Source organism: Scyliorhinus canicula, chromosome 20 (assembly GCF_902713615.1).
Source record: "Scyliorhinus canicula chromosome 20, sScyCan1.1, whole genome shotgun sequence".
NCBI lineage: Eukaryota > Metazoa > Chordata > Chondrichthyes > Carcharhiniformes > Scyliorhinidae > Scyliorhinus > Scyliorhinus canicula.
In genome coordinates this window covers 8355753-8365778 of record NC_052165.1, presented here as the reverse complement: position 1 = coordinate 8365778, position 10026 = coordinate 8355753, and positions in this window count along the sequence as shown.

The window sequence follows — 10026 nt, the reverse complement described above, 5'->3', positions numbered from 1 at the left end:
CCTCATTTTCAGAAAATAATTCAGACTTTTAAGTAGCTCCCGTCGGTCAGGTTAAAATGAAGTCCAGATGTTAATATCACTTGGCCTACACGCTGGGGATATTACAGGAGCTTGTCCATTTCCCTACCCGCCTGGTATTAAAACCGAGATTGAGGATTCAGGGACAATGAGATGATTTTCATTCTTTGGCCAAGGGTGGGCAGAGAACTCATTCCATCCACCCAAGGGTAGCAGGAGGCTCCAACAATTTGCTTTGTCAGGCTTCATCTGAAATTTGGGGGGGGAGCTAGCTGCCAGAACTAAATATACGCCCAGATCGGCAGCTTGCCCAATGGGTGGGGAGATTCTTCGTCAGGCCACTACTGTTGAAATGTATTCAAATTCTGAGCATATAAGCAGCCAGCGACCTCCAACGTTTCAGATCGTGTAGTGAATGGCATTTGCTGGAACAGTGAAGAGCAGGGAGGAGATTCTTCGTGATGGATCCCGAGCCAAATCAACAGAAAAGCTTGTAGGCAGAAAACAAACAAATATATATTAACTCTGATTCATAACATTCAATGTTTCTTGGCTCAGAGCGAGGTGTTTATTCCCATTCCCAGAGTTTGAATGGATAATACAGCTCTTGGGACGGTACTGCATGTTGAAGCACCAATTTGCATTCACCATGGTGAGGAGAATGCAATCCTTCTATTTGTTGAGTTCACAATTCATTGAGTGGGACGAGACCAGCAATAAATGGCTTAGACAAGGATGCGACCATCAATTCACACGAGACGGAGAGTTGAAGTGAACAGGATTGGATTGGATGGATTGGATTGGATTTGTTTATTGTCACGTGTACCGAGGTACAGTGAAAAGTATTTTTCTGCAAGCAGCTCAACAGATCATTCAGTACATGGGAAGAAAAGGGAATTGAACAGAATTCAAGAAAATACATGAGAATACATAATAGGGCAACACAAGATATACAAGAACAGTGGTTTTAATCAGCTAGAACTGTGCCTGCCTGCGACTGCTCTGTACTGAGAGCCGCCTACAGGGCAGCAAATCTATATACCTCCACCCTAGGGGGCGGAGCCAGGGGCAGAGCCCACAAGGGCACCAATATGATTCAGTGCGGTGTAATGTGATATAATGGTCCATAGGTGGAGCCCACAAGGGCAACAACATAGTACAATGCAACACAGTGGTGAATGGTTGCTGTGATAATTCACCACAGACAGACTGTGACATATGGTGAAGCACCATTGCAGTTTAGGGAGAATATAGTGTTTTTTAATTCATTCAAGGGATGTGGGTATCGCTGGCTAGGCCAGCATTGACCACCCATAATTACCCTTGAGAAGGTGGTGGTGAGCTGCCTTCTTGAACCACTGCAGTCCATGTGGTGTAGGTACGCCCGCAGTGCTGTTAGGGAGTGAGTTCTAGGATTTTGGCCCAGCCACCGTGAAGGAACGAGTCAGGATGGTGAATGACTTGCGGGGGAACTTCCAGGTGGTGGGGTTCCCAGGTATCTGCTGCCCTTGTCCTTCTAGATGGTAGTGGTTGTGCGTTTGGAAGGTGCTGCCTAAGGAGCCTTGGTGAGTTCCTGCAATACATCTTGAAAAATGAAAATCGCTTATTGTCACAAGTAGGCTTCAAATGAAGTTACTGTGAAAAGCCCCTAGACGCCACATTCTGGCGCCTGCTCGGGGAGGCTGGTACGGGAATTGAACCGTGCTACTGGCCTGCCTTGGTCTGCTTTCAAAGCCAGCGATTTAGCCCTATGGTGCACGGCTGCCACTGTGCGTCAGTGGTGGAGGGAGTGAATGTCTGTGGAAGAGATGTCATCAAGCGGGGCTGCTTTGTCCTGAATGGTGTTGAGCTTCTTGTTGCTGGAGCTGCACTCATCCAGGCAAGTGGAGAGTATGAAGGCACACTCCTGAACTGCACCTTGCAGATTGAGGACAGGTTTTGGGAGTCAGGAGGTGAGTTACTCACTGCACGTTTCCTAACCTGACAATTTTCATGTCACAGTGTTTATATGGTTAGTGTAATTCAGTTTCTGGTCAGTGGTAACTCCCAAGGTGTTAATCGTAGGGGATCAGTGATGGCAATGCCATTGAAAGTCATGGGGTGATGGTCAGATTCACTGTTGTTGGGATAATCATTGACTGGTTTGAATGCTACTTCCCACTTGTCAGACCAAGCTTGGATATTGTCCCGGTCTTGCTGCATTTGGACATGGACTGCTTCAGTATCTGAGGAGTCGTTAATGGTGCTGAACATCATGCAGTCATCAGCAAATATCTCCCCTTCTGAACTTATGGCAGGAAGTTCATTGATGAAGCAGCTGAAGATGGTTGGGCCGAGGACACTACCCTGAGGAACTCCTGCAGTGATGTCCTGGAGTTGAGATGATTGACCTCCAACCACCACAACCATCTTCCTTTGTGCTCAATTATACGGAGGCTGGTGGGATGGAATGTGAGACTCTATTATCCTTGTTCTGGGAGGGAGGGGGGCAAGGGTAGTGGCGTGGGAGATGGACCGCACACTGTTGAGGGCCCTGTCCACAACTGTAGGTGGGAAATCACGGTTGAGGAAGAAGAAACATATTTTTGAAGCAACATTTTGGGAAAATGGCATCATCGGAACAAATGCGACGGAGGCGAAGAAGTTGAAAGGGATGGAGTCCTTACAGGGTGTAGGGTGCGAAGAGCTGTAGTCCAGCAGTGGGCTTGTAGTGGATATTAGTAGATCGTCTATTGCCGGAAATAGAGACAGAAAGACTCGGAGGGAACAGTCTCTGCGGAATGCTGACAGAGGGAGTGAAGGGAAGATGTGTTTGGTGGTGGCATCATGCTGGAGTTGGCGAAAATGGAGACGGATTATGCAAAACGATGTGACTCAGTTTTACACACTTGCCAGGAAGAGGGAGGGAATCGGGGGCCAGGGAACAGTATGTGGAGGGGATCAAATATGATGGAATCAGTCTTCTCAATATTTGAGAAGATTTCTGCTTAACCAATAAGGGTGTTAGACAAGATGTTTGGCAAATCGGATAACGGTCAAGAGTTGGTGAGATAGAGCCAGGTATCTCCAGATATATGTTGACCCTGATGTGTTTTCGGATCACATCGCTGATGGGGCAGCATGTAGATGAAAAATAGAAGGGGGTCAAGGATAGATCCTGAAGGGACCTCCAGGGGTAACTGTGCAGGAGTGTGGAGAAGCCATTGCAGGCGATTCCCTACAAATGTTTCAATAAGGAAGAAAGAAACGAGGTAAGGGAGTCCGACCTCACTGGACCAGGGAGGAAAGATATTGTATTGGAGGAGGATGGTGTCGTCAACTAAGTTTGAAGGCTACAGATAGCCCAGAACAACGAGAATGAAGTTTACCATGATCACAGTTACTTATCAAAAGAGCTGTTTAAATACATTGGTAGGATCAAAACGTGATTGAGATACCAAACATGGAACCGTAGGAAAAATTGACATGGACTTGGGGAGGCAACAACCATGTTCAAGGACTTTAGAAAAGGAACGAGTGGTTGAGTCCAACTCACCCAGTATTGAGGCTTATAGTACCACTGTCCATGGGCTTTGCAAAGGTTCTGAAGAGATTCCACCCAAAATATAGAGAGGCATGAAACAGTTTAATTGTATTTTCAGGTACAAATGTAGATTGTTTATTACTTAGATGTACATGGGAGCAATAGACCAAAGTTGATACCAGGCAAGATTCAGCCAAATAAATTTCAAAAGTGTCATTTTGGGCGGATTCTGTAGGGAGTTTCCCACTGGCATCTTGGGTGAGATCCAGACCAGTATTCACCCTCACTTTAGTCATTTTTATGGGCCCTTGGGAAGTTTCACCCTGGTCTAACCCACACTTTGAAATTTTTCTGAGTGGGAAGCTCAACTCAGAATCTTTGGGCAGCACGTGGTGCAGTGGTTAGCACTGCTGCCTCAGGGCACCGAGTCTCAGGTTCGATCCCAGCTCTGCGTCACTGTCCATGTGGAGTTTGCATATTCTCCCCGTGTTTGAATGGGTCTCACCCCCACAACCCAAATATGTAAGTGGATTGACCACGCTAAATTGCCCCTGAATTGGGAAAAAATGAATTGAGTACTCTAAATGTTTGTTTTTTTAAACTCGCAGTAACCCCACCCAACCTTTTTGGACACCAAGGGCAATTTAGCATGGTCAAGCCACCTAACCTGCACATTTTTGGACCATGGGAGGAAACCCACGCAGACACGGGAAGACCGTGCAGATTCCACAGTACCCAAGCGGGAATCGAACCTGGGTCTCTGGAGCTGCGAAGTAACTGCGCTGCCATGCCACCCTCATGGAGAGGAGGAGGAAACCAGATGAGAAGCCTGCTCCGCAGAGATCAGGGTGCCATTTTGAAAGGGTGCCCCGATCCCCAAGTGAGCTGGAGGGTCCCCCACCCACAGGCAATGCCACCCCTTGGTGGGAGGGAGGTCGCTGAGGGGCTGTAGAAGCCAGGTATTTCTAATACACCTAATATAGGTAAAAGATAGCTGTTTAAGCATAAATATTAAGCCCCAGTTTTAAAATGAAAGAAAACACATATTTTGCAAATTCGTTGTCATGGTTTTAAAATAACACAGAAGTCTGATAAGACAAACACTTTCCATTACATTTCTCCAAGGTCAAGGGCTGAATCCATGACAACGAGATGGCAGGAGTGAAGGTTCTACTGTTCTCACGCCATTCGAGATTAGGGTGAAACACATCCCATGACTTATACAAGCTGAAACATTTTAGACTATGTTGCCTTGTTTTTAATAAATGGACAGTTAGAACATCGAATCAAATATATATATATATTTGATTCCAACATTCTCAAAACAACAATTTTATAAAAGCAGCATAATTTACTTTACTAGATTGAAATAGACAGTTTGAATTATATTTTCGGAGTCATGTCCAGCATGGCATGATGAGATAGCATGAGGTCTCCATTGTTGCAGTAGTCAGGTCAGCATTAGACTAGTTTTTGTTGGCTTTGATAAAGCACAATATCGCACAAGTAGGCAGACAGGCAACAATTAGAAGTAATGTTACATATTGAAGATGGACAGCTTGCCATCAAATGAAATTTGTTTGAGTCTAACCCAAACCAATTAGGATTATATTGGGGTGTGATCAGATTGCTTAAGACAGATATGAAATAGTATAACCATAGAAGATTTTGCCGCCATTTTAGAGAGTTAGGGTAGTGTTAGGTTAGGTTAGAGAGGGTTAGAAAGAGAGAGTGTTTTAGGCATCTATACTTTGATCTGAACTATTCACTGTCTCTCTGTATTCATATTTCATTTTCAGACTTTGACTTTTAAAGTTATGTTTCGAGCCGTTTGTCTAAGAAGATAATTCCTGTGATTCTTTGAAAGCTTCAAATCGTCTACAAATTGCCTTTTAAATGACTTTCAAGTTGTAATCAATAGAAGACAAATAAAACAATTATTTTAAACTTGAATTTCTACTGAATTCCAGTACTCGCAAGTGCAGCTGGTAACCTTGAATTGAATGGTTTCAAAATCCCTCAACTGACACAGTCCAAATCCTTCAGCCCCCCCCCCCCCCTCCCCTCCACCCCCTCATGGGCATGGCCCCCCTGGAGGCCCTACTCTCTTTGCAGGGCCCCTACATCACGCCTCACCCTCTGGGGACATGGCCATCCCCCAATACCCTCCTAACCCCAACTTCATTTCAGCCTCCCTCTTATTGCAAAACAGGGATGACGCTGCAATGCATTAGGTGCATTCTAGGAAACCGAATGGAGGAAACACCCGATGGCTATAAATGAATTGTATTTTAATAATGAAAAGAAAATTCAGCAATGGCGCAGTGGAAAGTATGCACAAATCCACCTTTCCGTTTCCCTCTCCTCTCCATGGCCCAGCCAAGTATTTTCACAAGAAAAACTAACTAAAGCCAGATGCCGTGTTGCTTCCAGCACCAGTTTTCCTTGTACTTGTGAAATAGTTGTCAATTAATAGTCTACAAGTATTGGACAGAAAAGAATACGCACAAGAGGTTAATGAAAGTCATTGCAATACACTGTGGCATTTGTGGCAATAGATTGAAGCTGTAATCTGATCAGTGCGATCACACCGCAAGACACAGCCAGAGGCTCTGCCACCTGTTGTTGTAACTTGAAATGTTCCACTTAAAATCAACCAGGTAATATCTGAATATAGGATTTATGGAAGAATTTCACTGCCTCCCCCACACAGAATGAACTAACATTTCAAATAAGATCCTGGATTTAGATTCGGCTGAACCACGTAAACTCCGTTCTAAGCAGATCTGCTGGAATAATCTTGTTTATGAACAGGCAGGAGTAAAGCTTGTGTGCATTCCATGGAGGTGACAGTCAGATAACTGCTCACACGTAACGTGTTGTGTTGTAAGTGGATGAAGACATGACACTTTGCTGCACATGAAATCGAGGAAAGGAAAGACTTGGATTCCCATTCTTTTAACCTTCAGTCACTGGACAAATGAATAACACAATTCATTAGGCAGAGTCAGTTTTAGGGAAACACAGCCACCTCAGTATTGGCCAGGGCCCTGCGATGCAATGCTGTCTTTCTTGGCAAGTTCACCTCTGCATCCAAGGATATGGAGGAGTCAAAACTGTAGAGTCATTAGCGATAATCTTTCACGTCTTCCCTAGATGCAGGGGATGCACCAGAGAACTAGAGAATTGCAAATGTTACACCCTCATTCAAAAAAAAAGTTCACAAAGATAAGCCCAGCACAGTAGCACAAGTGGTTAGCACAGTTGCTTCACAGATCTTGGGTCGCAGGTTCGATTCCCCGCTGGGTCACTGCCTGTGCGGAGTCTGAATGTTCTCCCAGTGTCTGCGTGGGTTTCCTCCGGGTGCTCCCACAGTCCAAAGATGTGCGGGTTAGGTGGATTGGCCGTGCTAAATGGCCCCACGTGTCTAAAAAATGTTAAGTGGGTGTTACGGGATAGGGTAGATACGTGGGCTTCAGTAGTGTGTTCTTTGTAAGGGCCGGTGCAGACTTGATGGGCCGAATGGCCTCCTTCTACACTGCAAATTCTCTGAATTAAAGCCCATCAGTTTAACTTCAGTAGTGGAGAAGCTTCCAGGAACAACTATTCAGGATTGAATAAATAGTCAAATGGAAAATGTATGTTGATAGGAAGAGCCAGCATGGATTTGTAAAGAGGCAGTCACGTTTAACTGATAGAGTGAGAGTGGGATGCAGAAGGGGGTGGCATTGGCGATCTACGGGAGAATTTTGAGAGAGGACAGGGGAGGTTTTGAAAGACGGCTTGCAGTGTGCGAGGCGCTCCGGAGGGTGAAGACCTCAACCTTGTGCTCGAGGTTGGGGCTGATGATAGTGTATAGGGCGCACCTCACAAGGGAAGAGGATGAGCAGACTCTTTGAGAGAGTGGAGGACGTGTGCGAGTATTGTGGCAGAAGCCCCACGAATCATGTAGAAATGTTTTGGTCCTATCCGAAGCTGGAGAGATTTTAGAGGGAGGTTTTCAGTGTCATCTCTTGGGTGGGTGGGTGGGGGGGGGGGGGATGAGGAGGAGGAGAAGAAGAGGGTTGGGGTTGTCATCTTTGATTACACTGCTTACTGATTGCAGGTTAAAAACAAAAATTAACAGTCAATGTACAGGTGGATGTTTTGGTTTGCATATTGAGGGGTGCCGTTTTTATTTTAGGGGAGGGGAAGATTGTTATTGTATCTGCTTTGTTTTTTCTTCGATGAAAATGTTGAAAATGAGAATAAAAAGATTTTTTTTAAATGTTTAACGGATAGAGCTTTTCAAAAGGGTAACAAAGGTTCAATGAGGGTAATGCTTTTGATATGGTATATGCTGATTTTGCATTTGATACTGTGCCAAATAGACTTGACAAAAGTTACTGATGGTACAGTAGGATACAAAATCAGCTGAATAATAAGGAAACAGTAATGGTCAATGGGCTGCAAAAGGAGGTTTACAAGAATGGTTCCAGCAATGAGAAATTTCAGCTACGTGAAAATCGATTGGAGGGATTGGGACGGTTTTCCTTTGACAGACGAGGATGATTTCCGATAGAGATGTTCAGAATCACGAGGGGGCTGGACAGAATCGATAGGGAGAAACTGTTCCCATTCATAGGACAGAGAATAAGGGGGCAGATTTTAAGCGATTTGCAAAAGAAGCAAATGTGATGCGAGAAACACTTTTCATAGGTCTGGAGTGGACTGCCTACAAGTGCAGTGGAGGCAAGCTCAATCAAGGCATTCAAGAGGGCATTAGATGACGACTTGAATAGAAGCAATGTGCAATGGTATGGGGAAAAGGCAGGAGAATGGCACTGTCAATGCTAATTTGGAGAGCTGGCGCAGACACAATGGTCGGAACAAGCTTCCTTCTGCACCAGTACACTTGTGAGATTCCGTGCACTTTCCATAATTGAAGTTGAAACCAAAGGGACACAAGTGGCTTTAGTTTGTTTTATATAAATTGCTTGAGATGTTAAGATGACATTTACAAAATGGCAGCTGAAATCATAGAATTCAAGTTAATTTGGCTTCATATGCCACTGTATAGAAGCTCCAGGTTTTGTCCACTTGACTGTTTACAAAGGAAATGGATGATGCAAACATAGTAGTCCAGGAGGCACAGATATTGGATGGGATAAGCATAAGGAGATGGGAAGTACGCAAAGGATTGGAATCCTTAAAAGTTGACAACTCACCAGGGCCAGATTGATCGTTTTCAAGGCTACTGAAGGAGGTCAGGGAGGATATAGGAGATAGCAGATGCGCAGAGGATGATTTTCCAATCCTCACTAAATACAGGAGGGGTACCGGCAGACTGGAGAAATGCAAACATGGTCCCAAGAGATTATAGGAAATGCCAAACAATTATCGGCCAGTTAGTCTTACGTCAGTCGTGGGCAAATTATTAGAAGTAATCCTGAGAGGTCCTGTCACAGAGAAAAGCATGGACTAGTCAGATAGCCAGCATGGATTTGTTATGGTGTCCCGATCTGAGGTCCCGGAAAGAATCCCTGACCTTCCCTCAACGCCACCCCCCCCTCCCCCTCATGAGGGTACCCCAGCCCAATCGCACACAAACAATGCCACCTGGGCACCTTGACCATGCCAGGCTGGCACCAGCAGTGCCAGGGCACCACAAAGGGCATACAGCTGGGGGCCTCCGATCCCCTTGGAGATCCCCACGAGTGCCGTTCCATCTGATCCCAGTTTGTACAGACTAGTACCAAAAGGCGCTTTCCCAAGGCAAAGTGATCGAATCCCAAAGCCTCTGGTACCATGGGACTCTCACATTCGAGCAAGGCTTACTGCCTCGATTTAATATGCAGATTTGCCAAAAAGTGATTTTGCCCATTGTGGGCAGGATTCACCTTGCAACATCTCGCAAAAGTGCATTGAATCTCACGAGGCATGTTGGGTAGATCCCAGGGGGCGGGCCTCCTGGCTTTCATGGGCACGTTGCGCCCCAGCGAGGTGCTTTTATCTGGCGCAGCATGGCCGGAGGATCGCGCCCTAAAATTGTGTTGTTCTTTGGTAGGAAGACCATATTTACTGCCCATTCCTCAGCCCTTCAATGACATGGGGGCCTTCTTGAAATACTGTAATCCTCAAGGTAAATGGTGCTCAGTAGGAAGTTGAAGACATCAGCTCGGTAACAAAAGGAACAGCAACATGTTCAAGTGTGTCTTGGAAGTCATGACTTTGCAGCTATTGACCTCTCCATAGGAAAGTGGATGTAATCTTCTTGCAGTTGACAGAGTCAAAAGGTGTTTGCAAGAACGAAGAAGGCCATGTACAGAGGTTGATGAGAATAAATAAATAATAATCTTTATCATGGTCACAAATAGGCTTACATTAACACTGCAATGAAGATCCGAGTCGCCACACTCCATCGCCTGTTTGGGTACACTGAAGGAGAATTCAGAATGTCCAAATCAACTAACAACACTCCTTTCGGGACTTATGGGAGGAAACCG